This window comes from Podarcis tiliguerta (genome assembly GCF_965153285.1).
Source record: "Podarcis tiliguerta genome assembly, chromosome: 9".
Taxonomy (NCBI): Eukaryota; Metazoa; Chordata; class Lepidosauria; order Squamata; family Lacertidae; genus Podarcis; species Podarcis tiliguerta.
In genome coordinates, this window is record NC_139542.1 from 39,293,849 (window position 1) to 39,311,118 (window position 17,270).

Genomic DNA, 17,270 nt, shown 5'->3' on the forward strand with positions numbered 1-17,270 from the left:
CAGACTTTTGTCTTCTTGGAAAAGAGAGTTAATTAAAAAAATGTGTTGTTGGTTTCTCTCCATCCCTTGTTTTTTGTCACTGGATTTAGAGCCAGCTAAGTTTGCAGTTAAGTAGAGAAGAAGATACGGATTTGCAGAAGCTGTGTGTGTCAGCCTGTGGGGCATCACTGCCGGGCAAAGTGAGGCAGCTATCTCAGGAGGTGGGCAACAAGGAGAAGTGCAGTCGTGATGGAAGACAGAGTTGTGTGTGCCATTCAGCCTGCATATCACCCACTAAGCTAGCCTGCTGTCCTTAGTTACAGCGGAGGATACTGACCTGTCACCAATGTAGAAGTTAAATTCACCTGCCAGTCCAGTCAGCTTCTATATGTGCTATGGGAGGGTGCAGTCTTGACCTTTGCCTTAGGCAGCAAAATGCCTTGGGCCAGCCCTAGCCATGTACCTTGCATTCACAGAGTATGCCTTGATCTGCCTTCAATAACTATATACTGTATTTTTTTATCCATACCTAAATATGGAAGAGCTATTTCACTGGACAGTTTATCTGCAAGAGCTTTAGATGGCAGATATGCTAGAGTTCCTTTTACAGATAGATGTTTCCCTTGTCATCATTTGGGGTTAGAAATCGTAACCTATGCATTCTTTTCCTATAGTGCTGGGGAAATGCATAATCTAACCTCTTATGCGATTGGGTAACAGCAGGGTTGCAGAATTGGTCTTCTCCTTGCATTTCTGGATTTCCACTCCCATCAACTTCAGTCAGCATAGCCAATAGTCAGGGGTGAGAAGAGTTGTAGTCCAGTAGCATCTGGTCTTTAAACACCCTCTTGATGTTTCCTGATATATAATGCAGAACAGGTGACAAATTTGTAAAATGCTGTTATATTTCTAAGACATGTTTTGATTGCCAGTTCTTTGTCTGCCACCCTTTATAATCAGTTTTATTGATAGGCTGTGTTTGGTAGGCTGTATTTGGTAGGTTGAGCAAGAGATTGGTTGACTATTATAAGCATGCTTGGTTAGCTATTTGTGATAAAACAGACACCTTACAAGAGACTTGAAGATAAATCTTTACTTGTCAGGTTGGAAACAGCCAAACAATAAGTATTATTCATATATATATATATTTATGAATACAATATGTTTCTCTCCCTTGAGCTCAAGAGAGGGTTTAGTCCTTTTTGTTTTCAAAACTCCTTCACAACAGTGAAAAGTTATTAATCCATAGCTTGCCTGTCCTCACAAACTCCTCCACAAAGTGTCTGCTTGAAGTCACAACACTCCCACATACTCAAAGAATCAACTAACAGAATAACCAACCAGCTGCCAAATGCTAAATTCCCCAATACTATTTATTCTTTGTGAAATACATTTACAATGCAAGTACAATATAAATACTAACAGCTCCTACTACTTCAAGCTGCAGGGCAGGAGATTTTTTAATGGATTTTATGGATCTCTCCCCCCCCCCCATTTCAGTGCACATACAAAATTGGCATGTTAGGGTCGGCTACAAATCTCGTCCCTAACAAGCTTGGGTTGAACTTTACCACTGCTGACCACTCAGCTTCTCTAAGGTTGCATTCAAATAAATGGTTTGAGGACTGCAGCCAGTAATGTAAGTCCCCGCCTTGATCCCAGTGGCTAATTACTGTACCTCTTGCATTTTGTGGAATCCAATTCAATATCTTCAATGTATCATTAGACAAGAATCCCATGATATTTAACAGGAATAACTGCTGCTGCTGCTTCTATTACTTTGTTTAGGGGAAACAGTGGACTAAACAATGTCTCATGTGTTTGTGTAAACAGACCCCCTAGAGAGGTAAAGCTCTGATTGCTCCAAGTCTACCTGTACGTAGAATGCTGAGGCATTCAGACTTTTTAAAACGTGTGCTTAATTATTTGAATCACTGCAAAGTGCTTGGATTCTTCTCATAAACACACCGTTGTATTCTGCCTAATATATAAACACCACGACCCATGTCTGAGAATGTTGGGAATTTTATTAGCCCCATAAAGTTTCCGTTGAAGTCTACTGCCGTAAGTCCAAAATAAATAATACAGAGAAACCATTAGAAACAATTATTTACCCTAGTCTCCCTTCTCCTCCTTTCTCCATATCCACCAAACCAGTAACTCTCCAAATAAACTTTGCCACTGTGGTTACTGAGGTCATTTATGTTTGCTATCTCAGTATTCTGTAAGCAAATGAGCCAAAGATTCAGAGCAAATCTGACGGAAATGAGTAAAGATGGAGGAAGTGAGCACTTATCTTTTTGAATGCTTAAAAAAATGACACTTTCATTTTCTTGAGATGCAAATGTATTTGAATACAATTGATTGATCCTCAGTTAACAGGCAACAATATGCAACAATACATTCTATATTCCAAGCTTTCCCTGACCCATAAGATTGGACCTTGTCTTACACGGCTGAATTTCTGCTTTATTCACTTTTTTGTGTTTTTACATGGCTGTCTTACTGGTCTTAGGTTGTGTTTTTGTTTCAATGTTTTATACATACATACGTTTCTTGCTTTTAGACTGTACGACGAATTAAAGAGTGGGGATGATTTCATTTTGATGACTTGCGCTGACAGAGCTATCAGAAGAGAGTGTCACTGGATTCTTTCCACAATGTTTGAATGGGCTTGTAGTGTTTATCAGTTTGTGAAAGAGTCTTTCCCCCCAGCATTGTCTGAGTGCATGTGCTTTCCTGCTCAGAAACTGAAAAGAACCAAGACTGTGTACAAATTACCATTTACTCTGACTCCAGTGGGCTCCCACTGTTAGTGTTTGAAGCTGAATAGCGATAATGTTAGCCGCAATGCAAGCTGCATCCTGTAGCTTCTTGAGAAATACTGCTGATTGATCTCTTCAACCAGTTTCCATATTATCTGAATACATAAGCCGCGGTTAAGGTGAGGCATGTACACTTCAGACAGCCATTTTGCATGTGCTGATGGCAGCTTCCCTGACTAGGAGTTTGTGGGGGTTGCAGGTGCATGGAAACAAATCAGGTAATGGTGTGTGCAACGATATAAAAATGCAACTTGAAATGCAAGGACTGGGTGTCAGGGAATGACCTCCCTGCATTTTAAGCCACTGTTGTCTATATGCCCCAAGGAAGAATGGATGCTTTGTAATGTTCATACTTTATGTCGCTGAAGAAGAGTTGGGCCCATTGAAAGTAATGGTCATGATTCATTGAGGTCCATTAATTTCAAAGGGTTCTGCCCTGAGTAAAATGTTAGTTGAATGCAACCCAAGGCTAGGGTGTCTGGTTCCCCAGAGCTGACCAAAAGTCTAGGGATAACCCAACAACTGAGAGTGGTGGCTGGCTCTTGGAATTAGCTGTGTTGACAGTCTTTGCTGGAGTCAAGCTCTTCAAGGTGAGTTGCCTTTAGCACACTGTCCTGGGAGTAAACCCCACTGAATTCAGTGACTCTTCTGAGAACGCATGCATAGGATGACACTGTTAAACATCTGCATGGAAGCATGTCAGATGAATTTTATTGGGAAAACTGCCAAACTTTAAAAAACATTTTTAAAAGAGATATATATATATATATATATATATATATATATATATATATATATCCCTTTCTTACCTGTCATAAATGCTTCACTGCCTAGTTTATGAAAACCAGGATTTATGTCAAGCTGGAATAGAAATAATGGCTCAGAACAGCCACAAAGAAAACCATTTGAACTATTATCAGTTTAATAATCGCAGCCCCAGAGCCAGGAGATGTTCCAATGAATTTGCAGTTAAAAACAGTAATTGAGGTAATTAAAAAAAAAGGCAGAGAACAAGAGGAATAGGTACTTATTTGTGTAATGCAATCATTCCATATTCAATGTTTTTAGAAAATAATTTCTGGAATGCAGTAATTGGCAGTGCTACATGTTAGCAGATCCCATTCTTAATCTGCCATAAAGCTCCCAGTTCATGCTGTGTAAGTGTAATTGTGTGACTTCCTCTTATCATTAATGAACTTCAAAAGAAGATAAAGATCTTAAAGCATTTGGGAGACCATACTTGATAAGTCTCTCAGCCCCAATTACCTACCTTGGGAGGGTTTATAAATAATGCAAAGGGGCTTTGTTCTGGGAAGAAATAATTTGAGGAAAAACTCTTTGTGTTCCTTGTTCTCATTGGTCTTAAGATACATTTTTATGGTGTAGCTCTATATTTAAACATTTAAGGCCCCCTTTTCTCTTGCCAAAATATAAATACGGCTTACTGTAAATGAGGCTCAGCCTTTCTTCTTATCCGCAGCCAGGAAGATTGCAAAGGGTGCATTGGAAACATATGATGACCTTGAAGGACATAACTGATTTGCATAGTGTGGACGCACATAATTGGCATACTTGGTGTATCAGTTGCTCACATTTTATTGAGGAGGAACCAAGACACAAGAGGTGTGGCCCTTATTCAGAGACACCTTAACTGGCCTATGTTGGGAAAGAACTTAAACTAGCCTCTCAAAACTAATATGAACATCGAGAGATGAAAAGATGACCATTCTCTCTAAGAGCAAACTCTTGAGTGCCAACAGATTGGAAAGCAAAACAGGGCCAGAAGGAGGTATCAGCATGTCTGGGTGAACCTTGAGATAGGCAGAAGTACAAAACAAATCCATCCTAGTGATGATTAAGCATGCTCGGTTGTCTCCAGGAGTGACAGAATATTATGTGCCAGTTGGCAAAGTAAACTGAGTAACTAAAGCAGGGCTGGGGAAGCTGTGGGCGAGGTGTGCTAACTTCTAGGAGTGGAGGTGTCTTCGGCCCCCTCAAAATCTGCTGGCATGGGGCCAGGCCCCCTCAATGCTGAGGGATCAGAGGAGGTTGATTGCTGAGCTGAGAGTGGTGCAGTTCAGTGGCTGGCTCCTCCTGAGTATGAGAAAGAAAGCTGTGCCACACTGGTCTCTGTGCTTGGCCTCCTGATGATGTGACATCACGCACATGACGTCACACATGCAGCACATGCCGGGCGCCTAACACCACACACACACGGTGAATGGCGGGTGGCACTCCTCAATCTTGGGTGCAAGACAGCACCTCTGCTGCAGGCATCCAGATGTTGGTGGACTTCAGCATAACCAATGGTCATGGGAAGATGGGAGTTGTAATACAACAACATGTAGAAGGCCGCAGGTTTCCCACCCCTGCAGTAGAGACACCGACCTTTAGGGATTTAATGTGACCATTTGTTCCTCGAACTAATGTTTTCATTCTTCATCTCAAAAGTTCAGTAGACCTTTTATCTTAGCGCATAAACATTATTTCAAAACCAATATTTTACAGAGTTGGAAAACTGTGACCTTCTCATCAAAGGTGCCCTTATGAAGGAAGCCAACAACTTTTCTAGCATTATTTCTCTCTCTCATACAATAGCTATCGTGTACATTTGAAAAGCCGTTAAATGAAAAATTGTATTTCTTGCACAGAAAGAGCCAGAACTCAAACTGGCTTTCATCTTAATTAATCAACAGCCCGATTCACATCCCCACTTAAAAGAAAGCACTTAGATTTATATAATTCCATTAACTCCAGTTGACTCTTGTATTTGGCTGTAAATCTGTACGGGGTTTTACAGTTTATTAATTCAAACCCTCTCTTCTGCTGACTGAAATACTTCAACCTGGGGAGATAATAATCCTTGTACGTTCAATTGTAAGAAATTTATTGTTACATAAGCTTCCCTGGACTAGAGCTTGCTTCATATAGTGGTTAACGGATACGAAGTGTTCACTAGTAATTTAAATCAAAAGGTGAAATTAACAGTGCAATTGAATACTTAGATTCAATGAGTCTTACTCTCAAGGAAGTGTGCACTTAACTGCAGCCTAAGTGTCCTCTCTCACCTCCTCTCGCCAGTGTGGTGTAGTGGTTAAGAGCGGTAATCATAATCTGGTGAACCAGGTTCGCGTCTCTGCTCCTCCACATGCAGCTGCTGGGTGACCTTGGGCCAGTCACACTTCTCTGAAGTCTCTCAGCCCCACTCACCTCACAGAGCGTTTGTTGTGGGGGAGGAAGGGAAAGGAGAATGTTAGCCGCTTTGAGACTCTTTAGGGTAGTGATAAAGCGGGATGTCAAATACAAACTCTTTTTCTTCTTCCTGACAAAGCAATCTCCACCACCCTTTGTGCTGGGCAGAGGTGTCCCCCCAGTAGGCCTACAGGCCTCCATCAGCCTCCCACTGGCAGCTGCATCACTACTCCACTAGTGCAGAGCCCCTGCTTCGTCCCACCAACCGGAAGATGAAGCTTTCTTGAGTGGGGTTGGGGCAAACTGACCTGGGATCCATTGTATCCCAAGCTAGCCCTGTTGCCGCTACTGATGGCAACAGGCTTGATCCAGGTCCAATCACAGCGCGAGCATCAGGCTGGCACAGCAATCTGCCTCCACTTCCACATGTTGCAGGTACAGCAATGACCCCGCATCTCTATAATTCCCCTTTGGACTGAGAGGGAGGTAGCTAGGATTGCTCACTTAGTCTTCCTGCTCCTGCCTTTCTATACCTTTATTGCTCTTTCACCACCCAAAATACACGCGTGCATTTCCTCCACCACTTCCTCATCAGCAGGCTTCCTCTGCTTCACTTTTCTCAGGCTTCTGGCTCTTCTCTGTTTTCTGAGATTCTCTTGCTATTCTCCCTTTCTTAAAACTCACACCCTCTTCATCTTCCTTGCTCTGCTACCACCCATTTGACGCCAGCAGAGCTCAGGTGACCCTAGTGTCTGTGTGAAGTTACTCTCCTAGGCAAGCTGACCTTTCACTTTCCCTCCAAAAACACAGTAAATTTTTGCTGAGATTCTGTGTTCCACCACAGTTAATATTTACAAGCATGTCATACCATTATAGAAGTGTCCAACCAATTACATAGATACAAAATGGCTGGGAGAGTTCTAACTCAGGCATGCAAAAGTATGGCTGTTTGTATAAGATTCTGTCTTCATAGACCTATTATAAGTGTATCAAGGAGGCTTTGGATAAGCATAATAATACATATTTGTATGCTGGGGAGGGGAACAGATGGAAAAATCTGAAATAATCAGAAACACATGGGGTTGGATTATTTATTTATGGTCATTTTTTAATATTGCCTTTCCTTATATCCCCGGGGCAATTCAGAGGAAAGAATACTCTCTCTCTCTCTCTCTCTCTCTCTCTCTCTCTCTCTCTCTCTCACACACACACACACACTCTAAAGGGAAAGTGTACAGCATCACAGAAGTAACATAAAACAGTCAGAAAGATGAATATCGTATCCCAAACTTGAGAAGATAAAAGGTAGATGCCAGGTGAAACTTTCTGGGAAGAGCATTCAATAATTACGGCCCCAATCCTTGAAGACCCTCTGTCTAGCAAGCAGCTGCCTCAGCTCAATTGTTGGGGCACCCACAAGAGGCCCTTCCCTGTAGGTCTTAATGTACAATGAGTCAGACATGGTAACCCTTGTCTGCACTAAGCACTGAAAGCAGGATTATGCCACTTTAAACAGGCATGGCTTCCCCCAAAGGATCCTAGGCGCTGTAATTTGTTAAGGAACTGAGAATTGTTAGGAGACCCCAGGTCCCCTCAGAGAGCTACAATTCCTTGTGAAGATGGACTGATTGTTACTCTCTGAGAACTGTAGCTCCCTGAGGTGAACTGGAGAAAAACATAGTTCAAATATATGTTGCCTGTGCTTTTCCATTCTCACACAGTGTGAACTAAACCCACAACTGTTAACAGAATAGCTTTTCTTTTAAGGGAATCACAGGACACCGGTTATGGGGGTCATTTATGATGGCCAAACTTTATTCCAAACTCTTCAGAAAGTGTATGTAATTTGAGTGTAATCTCAATTGAAAGCTCCACTTTGGGAATAGTTCTTTTTATGCGAAGGTCCGAGTTGTGATCACTGCAAATGCAGCTGACAACATTCTACAAAGCTGTGGGGGGAAATAACAATTTGTGATGATGATCTGTTCTGGGTCTTGGGAGATCTGGTTACATTTTTGTGTTCCACAGACATTTTTTTGTGTCCCACAAAGTTTTTACATGATCTAAGGCAAATGGTTTAGATTCTTAGCTTCTATTGAAGTTCCTGGGAGGAGCAATAGCAAAGAACCAGCCAACCAGCTTGGAAGTTGGTTCTCTGTCTCCACAAAGTAAGAAAAAAACAGTCAACTGAGATAGACACATCCAAAATGCTCCTTTAAACCTAATCCTGTGCCCAGCAATATAGCCAGGCGTATGTCAAATATACTCAATATATTGCTCAATATTTCTATCCTCTAAGACCTGATACGAAATTCCTTAACTCTTTCTTCTGGAATTGGAGCTTGTGTTCTACTTAGTACTAACTGCTCTAACTGTAATGATGTGAGCGTTCTTAGGGAGTTGCAATTAGCACTTCCCACCTTTTGAGTTATAGGCTACAGCTTTGTGACATATAAAAATATAGGAAGTTGTCTAGCTTTGTGACATATAAATATAGGAAGCTGCCTAGCCATTGACTGGCCGTGGCTTTTGGAATTTTGGAGAGAAACTTGGAGAAGCCAGAGAATGAAGCTGGTACTTTCTGGAGGCAAACAATGTGTTATGTATTCCCTCCTCACTTGAGGTGCACTGAGCTTCTTCAAATGGCTCATGAAATCGTTGTCTCTATCCCTCCTTTGCTATCCCTCTCCTGCGTCTTTTCACTTTATTACACTGCTCCTGATGGTTACTGGAAGCCTGAATGCCATGCCACTCAAAAACATGCTATTCAAGGTCTAGGGTGGCATCTCAAGTGATATGTGTTGAGTCATCTGACTACTAGGTAAATAACTGACCTATAGGTTGCAACACCAGAGATACTAGGTGACCGCAGGTGCAAATCTGACAGCTACAGTCAGAAATTACTCTCATTAATTCGTTCACCTCAGTTTTATTGTTCCTGGATGTATAACATACCTATAAACCGCGGTGCTGGGCACCCACTTGAAACCAAGCCTTGAACCTAGAGCAGACAGCATAAGAATAAATAAGACAAGCTGCCGTAACATGAAAGAAATGTAGTTTAACTTTAATGAAGATTGAAAGGTTGGTTCTGTATCACAGGGTAATTTTTTGCTGCCTTCCAGTACCAGGCTGGAATGTGTATACAGAGTTTTTACTATGACGTATGAGTTGATTAGCCTTGACAGGAGAACATGTTTAATTACTGAAGAGGCTTTTTAATTGTGGTTTGTGGGCAGCTTTTGTGTTTTGGGAGGTGTGTCATAAGTTGTAGATGAGATGGGCCTGGACCAGAGAGGCAATAGCTCCGAATGAGAACTGGACTACATATATAAACAGGACTAGTTGCTGGCAAAAGTATTACTGGCTTTATAAAAATAGCAGATGTTGGAGGGAAAGGGTGCCAAGACGACTAACACAATCTCAGCGGGAAGCCGTTGGCATGTAAATGTTAATGACCCAACAAGGCACCATGAAGGAAGACGTTTGCTAGAAATCCAAAAATGTGGATGAAGTTGCCGAGAGTAACATTCCCAGGGGAAGGAAGGGGGAGGAGAATACCTAATAAATACGTGTAATGTGAGCACTGCAGTGTTTAAGCCTTAAAATGTTTGGCGAAGGAAATTAGAATTTATAAGTCATTAAACTAAAGATAAATCCAGGAGTTGAATAATTCTGCCAGAGTACTGGAGTGAGTAGAAAAAAGGGGGGGGGGCTGGGCAGCAGCACACAACAAAAGTGCTGCTGTCAGATTTGATGGCTTGGAGCTTATATTTATTTATTTGGATTTATTGATATTTCCATCCTACATTGAAAGCACAGGTTAGGCTGCAACATTTAATCCTGCGTACACGACCGGATTAAATTGCAGCAATGATTTACTTCTTGCAGGGCACCATTTGATATTAGTTAGAACCACAACCCTGTGATGGGCTGTAAGGGAAATCAGAATGGGGAATTACTGGAATCTGGTGGCGCTTCCTTTCTGTTCCAGAGAGCCCTGGAGTCGAGTCAGATCTCACAGGGCATGCATAATATCACCATCCTGCTAGAGATTATGCATGTGCAAGAGAGCCTGGGTGGATTCTGGAAACAGTTCTACAGGTTCTATGGACCTATGGGCAAAAAAATCAAGTCCTGCCAAACAAATTCTGGATATGAATGTAGGTTGACGGAAGCTGTGGCTTTGTTCTCCTTTTTATAACGCCATTTATAACAGGGTTGGGGAAGTGGTTTATACCATGTGCCTCAGATGTTGTTGCACTCCAGCTCTCATCAGCCCATCCAGCAAAGCCCAAGGGCAGGAATGATCAGAGTTGTAGTCCTGCAACATCTGGGGGAACACACATTCCCCGCTGCTGATTTATAATTCCCAATGGGGAATGCATTCATTTTTAAAATGCAGAAAAGATTTCATAATCCACAATAATTTTTTTTTAAACAGAAAAAGTTGCACCATTAAGAATAACAAATTCTAGAAAAAAGAAACATGACTTTCTACTACCAGCATTGAGCATATGGAGCTTTTAAGATTCAAAACAAGACTCTGGATTCTATCAAGTAAGAAAAAGAAAAACCAGTCTAGGAGCACATAAGGAGGTACCGTTGTCACATTGGGTGGTTTATATATTTCTTTATTTGGATTTATTTTCCATCTTACTTTGAAAGTATAGGCTAGGTCAGGGGTCACCAACCTGACCATGGTGCCCACCAGGGGCTTCTTGGATGCCCTCCGGATAAACCGTGCTCCTCAGGTTTCCACGTTTCAATAAAACCTAAAGTAAATTTCTGGCATTTTCTGAACCTAGGAGGCAAAATGTACATACACCATGTACATGATAAATGAGCCTGCTCCACGCCTTTCAGTGGTTTTCTCTGCCTCTCCAAAAGCCTCCCCCACCCACCGGGAATCCTGCAAACACCCATGTGTGTGAGACGAAAAATACACTTGGGAGAGAAAGGGGGAAAGAGCTACGTGTGGTCTGTGAGAGAGAGGGAGATATGCATTTGGCAGGACAGGTGTACTGCATATGTGAAGTGTGTGTGATATATATATATATATATATATATATATATATATATATATATATCACACAGAGAGAGAGAGAGAGAGATATGCACATGTGTTTGTGGTCAGTATGTGTGTCATGAGTGTGTGTGTGCAAGATGCACCTTGTATATTTTTTCCTGTTACTAGGGAATGCGCCATGTTGTTGGTGTGCATTGTTATATGTGTATGGAATTAATATTGTGTGATCTCCACTATCAAAGGCAGCAGGATATAGCTAGCTACCCAAGGTAAGCCTGAAGTTGCCCATGGCACGGAGAAGCAACAATGAATGTACTCTCTATAGTTTGGTATTATACAATATCCTGCCTTGCAGTCATTGTGTACTATGCCATGCTGCCACGGCAGTCATTTTGTGACTGATGTCTCAAAACTTAACACGTGCCCTGGTCCAAAAAGGTTACAGACCCCTGAGCTAAAGTAACGCACTGTGTCATGGAGGATAGAATTGTCAATGACCATGAGCCACATACACTCAATAGAACCTCAGACTACCAGAGCTATTGGTGTGAACATATGTGTGGAAGTGTCCAAATGTAAGGGAAGGGTTGTTGCCTTCCTGCATTACTTATGTGCTTCCTAAAAACATCTGCATCCCAGCGCTTTGTCTAATTAAGCAACCTATGGCCTTTTAAACTGCCTATGGGAAGTATTGTTTGTTACTCTGTTGTGCATTGTTGTGTTGTAATCTGATCCTTGGTAGAAGGGTGGGATGGAAATTCAATAAATGGATAATTAGATAAATAAATAAAAATACTGGGATGTAGTTCGGTACCAGATGCTGGCTTTTACTCTTGGTCAGATCATAAGAACATAAGACGAGTTCTGTCAGATCAGACCAAAGGCCTATCTGGCTCAGCATCTTCTCCTCACAGCAGCTAATCAGATGCCTATGGGAAGCCTGCAAACTGTACACTCTCCTACCTTGGGATCTCCAGTGATGGCTCTACAGAGGTGTATTGCCTCCGATGGTGGAGGTAGAACATAACCTTCATGGCTATTAAACTACCCTCCTCCAATTTGTTTCATCTTCTTTTAAAGCCACCCAGGTTTGAGGCCATCACTAACATGAATGGGTTTAAAAGAAGATTAGACAAATTCACAGAGCAGTAAGGCTAGCAATGGGTGCTAGCCATGGTGGCTCTGTTCCAGTGGCGTAGTGTGGGGGGTGCAGGGGGGGCCGGCTGCACCGGGCGCAACATCTGGAGGTTAGGGTTAGGGGGTGCAAATCCACGGGTTAGGGGGTGCAAATTACTTGCCTTGCCCCGGGTGCTGACAACCCATGCTACGCCACTGCTCTGTTCTACACTGTTTGGGGTGATGTGTACCCTACAAGGCTGTTCCTGAACGTGACCAGAGTTCATTCAATCCATCATTTACATTATCTATATTTGAGGCAGTTTATCAATCACTTAAAAGTGATCTTCCAAATGTCCAGCTTTCGCAACATCAGCAGCAGCAAAAAAGAAGAGAGGATTAAATTTTGACTCTAAAGACTTTAAAAAAAAAAAAAATCTCCAACTGCTTCTCTACTGGATTTGCTTTACTGGCATCATTCTGTGTTCTGCCCATGTGGTCCCCCTTTGTCTTTCTAGGTGTTGCAATTGCTTTGTAATTTCCTCTTCGAGATATGGGGAGTGGTAGTGGTGCCAGAAGGAAGTCTGTGGAATCATTGAAATCCAAAAAGTCTATTAAAAACACTACTTGGCCTTTTCTAGATGTAGGAGAAATTGCCAACAGCCATTTGCAGAACTAGAAATAAATGTTGGACATTAATCTTGGAAAGATATTATTCTACATGACTAGGATATGCTGCAGGATGTATAGCTGGTATTCCTTCTGCAGTGACAGCTGGCTCTTTCCTCAGTTATTCCCCTTTCATTTCGGGACCCATTGAGAACTAAATTACATTTCTGCTGGAACTGAAACTCTTCCACTGACTAACTAAATATTTCTTTTTTGACTCTCCTAATTTATCATCTGAAAACATTTTTGAAAAGAGATTCAACTGAATAATTGATCTGACAAAGAACTGTATGGTCACAAAGCTCAGTTTGATAGAGCCTCCAACCAGAATAGCTTTGTTTGTCTCCAGCTATTACAAAGTTTAAAAATTCTCAAGAATAATAACTTTGTATTTCATCTTTACAGGATAATTTAATCTAGGTGATAGTCATATACAGATTTACATCTTGCTTTAATTTTCCAGAGGGAGACTTGATTTCCTGTTCTGTTCTAAGCATGTGGATACAGACATACATAAAGCTGCCCAAAATAAGTGGACTTTACTCCCAGGGAAGTGGGCTATAATTTGTAGGTATGAGGCGGATTACAGACCATGCCACACTTTTCAGCCCCATGCTAATTTGTAATCCTGGCCTGTGTTCTAGCCAATGTTAGTCCTATTCAGAGTAGATCTATTGAAATTAATGGACCTAACTTAGTCACGCCTCATCATTTAAGTGGGCCTACTCTGAGACTAATCTTGGATGCAACCCAGAACATCTTTTTTTAATTATATTATTAATGCCCATGTCTTTTAAAAGAGAGAAGTACATAATTAACTCCCCCACTGATATAGTTGGATTGGGTCCTGTTGGAATTTGAATTTTATTGCAGGCCAGAAAAACCTAAAGAGCTAGAAGTGGAACCAAGGCAAAAAGGTGCTTTGATATCATTCACCCAGTAAAGTGGCTGTTCTGTAGACAAAAATGTATTGCTGAACTAAATATTGTTGGCAGGTTTTCTTTGCCACTGACCTCAGTGCTTTAATTTTCAACTCTGAATCTGCACATGGTCTTATTATGCTTTTGCATTTACTGTTGCAACATGTACAGTGTAGGACAAGGGCTTGTTAACCGTAAGCATCTCTCCAGTTGGCAGGCAGCCTGCAGCAGCACTTCTAACAGATGTTTCTGCTTTATAGATCAATACAAGAGGAGCTCTTGCCTTGTCCAGGATGGAAACAAATGCCAGCACAGCGTTCCAGTGACAACTACTGTGACACAAGGAGGTTGATCAGAGATGCCATGCTTTACGGTCACCGCCACCAATGAAAAATAAAGTGATATTCAAAGAGGCATGTTTTAATGATTCATCTACAGTTGATGAGACTCTGGCAAGACTCCTGTCTTTTTGAAACAGAAGTGGGAAACCTTTTTCTTTTTTGGCTTGGGGACTACCTTCTTTTGTGGGCCACATACCAGTGATGGGTGAAGCCAAAAGCAAAAATGGGTGAGATGCAATGCTTACCTTGTGCAGCAAACTATATTCAGGGGAGGCTGGTTGGTGCCCATTGGACCTGGCAGAATAGAACCAATATTAGCAAGAGCAGAGCTATTTTTCTATAAAAAGAGGTGCCGGAACCAGTGCTTTTTGGGGGATGGGTACTCAAGGGTACACAGTAGTGGCACCTCTTTTTGTTGTTGTTAAAAAGTGTGGCACTTACTGTGACGACTTCATGGTGAGTACTGGCACCTATTTTATTAGAAAAAAAGGCACTGGCCAGAACTCACCACAAATTCCTCTCTTGTTCTCTTATAATGCTAATGGTGCCCAACTGAGAGGTGCCAGAACTGAGTTCTGACCAGCTCCTGCTGGAAAAAGCACTGAGCAAGAGCCAACTAATTTTGGTTTTGCTCTCATCCTCCTCCCTGTTGAATTCTACAAAGGCAACACTGAGACTAAGGAGGAGGAAGCTGACAGCCAGATGCTCCCCCCCTGGGTTGGATATAGGGAAGGAGGTAGCTTAGTTGCACTAGCCTCCATTGCTGCCATGCAAAAGCCAAAGTTTCTAGACACCCATCTCTTTCCATCTTTCATCCAGACACGCAAGAGGCACCAGCGTATTTGAAGGACACATTCCAACATGGGCGTAGGGAATGAGGACATGCCAAGGAGCCTTTCCCCTAGTCTTTGTACAAAGATTGCTGCCATCTGTGGCAATGGAGCCCTTGTGTGTACAACTAAAGGCTTCCACATGACTTGAAACCCTGCACTATAATAGGGTTGCCATATTTCAAGCAGTGAAAATCCGGACAGAAAAGTTTTTGTTCGCCAACATTGTTGAGCTTCTTTAGCAAAATTGCAAAGATAAAGCCCAAAGGTTTTGAGCTATTTTTAAGGAAACTTGCCCAAAATGACACTGCCAATATAGGTTGCCATACGTCCAGATTTTCCCAGACATTTTAGCAATTTCCGCCCGGACACTGCCTCCGACTGCAATATTCCAGTTAAGTCTGGGAAATTCTGGATGTATGGCAACTCTACACTATGATGATTCCATGTCACAGGGGGCAGGTCTATTCAGTGGACACAGCTCCTGCATTAATGAAACAGGAATATTAATGGCTGAAGAACACTTTAGAGATTCTAAGCTTCTAGAAATCCTGAAGAATGGGCCAAACTATATGTGGCATTAGTCAAGCATCTCTCAAGTACAAAAGCTGGGTGTTTTGTTTCATTTTTTGACAAATAGTCAGTGGGCGTCTTCATGGGTAACCTAATGTAATGTCTTCTGCTTCAGAGTCCCCATGTTGATAATATAAAATCTAGCAGTTACCGTATTTTTCACTCTATAGGACTCACTTTTTCTCCTCCCAAAATTAAGGGGAAATGTGTGTGTGTCCTATGGAGCGAATGCAGGCTCCTTGGCTTCAGCGATAGCAACGCAAAGCCTCCGAAGTGCAGAGGGAGCACTTCCTCCACACCCCGGAGGCTTTGTGTTGCTTTTGCTGAAGCCTGGCGAGCGAGAGGGGTCAGTGCGCACTGACCCCTCTCGCTCTCCAGGCTTCAGGGATAGCTGCCTGAGGCTTTCAGAGCGCAGTGCGAGTTCCCGCTGCACTCCGCAGGCTTCAGGTTCCTTTCACTGAAGCCAGGAGAGTCTTGCTCTCCCGGCTTCAGCAAAAGGAACCCGCACTGCGCTCCCAAGGCAGCAGGTCGGGGAGCAGCTCCCCGGGGCTGGGGGTGAGGGAAGCTCGGCTTTCCCCACCACCAACCCCACAAACAAAAGGAACCCGAGGCTATCTGGAAAGCTAGAGGGGTCGGTGCGCACCGACCCCTCTTGCTCTCCAGATAGCCGCCTGAAGCCTCCGGAGCACAGCAGGAGCTCCCACCATGCTCCGAAGGCTTCGGGATGCCTTCTGCTGAATCCTGGAGAGCGAGAGGGGTCAATGCGCACCAACCCCTATCACTCTCCAGGCTTCAAAGATAGCTGCCTGAAACCTCCGGAGAGCAGCAGGAGCTCCCGCTGGGCTCTGGAGGCTTCAGGTTCCTTTCGCTGAAGGGTAGGTGCCCCTTCAGCTAAATGGGAGGAGAAATGGAAGGGGCTCCGTTTCTCCTGCCACTTTGCTGAAGGGGCGCTGTGCAGAGAGGGGGAGATTTTTTTTTTTCTTGTTCTCCCGTTCTAAAACAAGGTCCTATGGTCCGGTGCATCCTATAGAGCAAAAAATACCGTATTTGGATCAGCCACTCACAAACACTAATCAGCGAACCTTTCCAAATGAAAGGTGTTGCCAGAAAAGGGCAGAACATTAGGGGGTTTTTTCACTTCTACTTACTGAGGAAAGACCTCACCAGACACAATAAATCCACTTACCGTAACCACCAAAGAGCAGAGCGAAGAAGTTTCAAACAGCAAACATCACACCTTTGCTGAGCCCCTATGTGCTGAGGCACGGCCACAGCAAAGTGACGGAGCATCTGATTGGAAAAAGAGATCCCAAGTTCTTCCTTGGCATTTCCATATAGGGCTGAGAAAGGCTCCTGTCTTGGACTGCAGACATCCACTGCCTGCCAGCATAGGGAGTGGTGAGTTAAAAGTATCTGTGGTCTGACTTGGTAGCCAATATGATGAAGATTCCTCTGATCCCTTTTTTAAATCCATTGGTTTTTCTTCTTCTGTATCAGCATTTAGTATCAGCTTTCTAGGCAGCATGCAGCCACCTAAAAATGAAAGGCAAAAGAATAACTGACAACGGTGACATGACTGACAGAAGAAGAAAACAGATGATGCATTTTCACAGCTTCTAAAAATGTTCAGAGAGAGAATCCAATGAATTCTGGGTAAATACCCACCTTCCAATCTTCATCAGGAAGAATGCTTAGCTCAACTGTACAGAAGTGGTGCTCCAGATGTCTGTAACCCCAGAAATTAGCCACACTATTAAATGCTCTCAGTCTCTCTATGTCCCAAACTGGTGAATACC

General features: G+C 42.7%; 1 long non-coding RNA gene across 1 annotated transcript in view; it reads left to right on the forward strand.

The window, feature by feature from the left end:
• LOC310685474 overlaps positions 1–14,143 on the forward strand; it is an 84,595-nt gene extending 70,452 nt beyond the window's left edge. Inside the window, exon 2 of the long non-coding RNA XR_014515307.1 lies at positions 13,991–14,143. This is a non-coding gene — a long non-coding RNA (uncharacterized lncRNA). The remainder of the gene's footprint in view (positions 1–13,990) is intronic.
• The last annotated feature ends 3,127 nt before the right edge of the window (positions 14,144–17,270 follow it).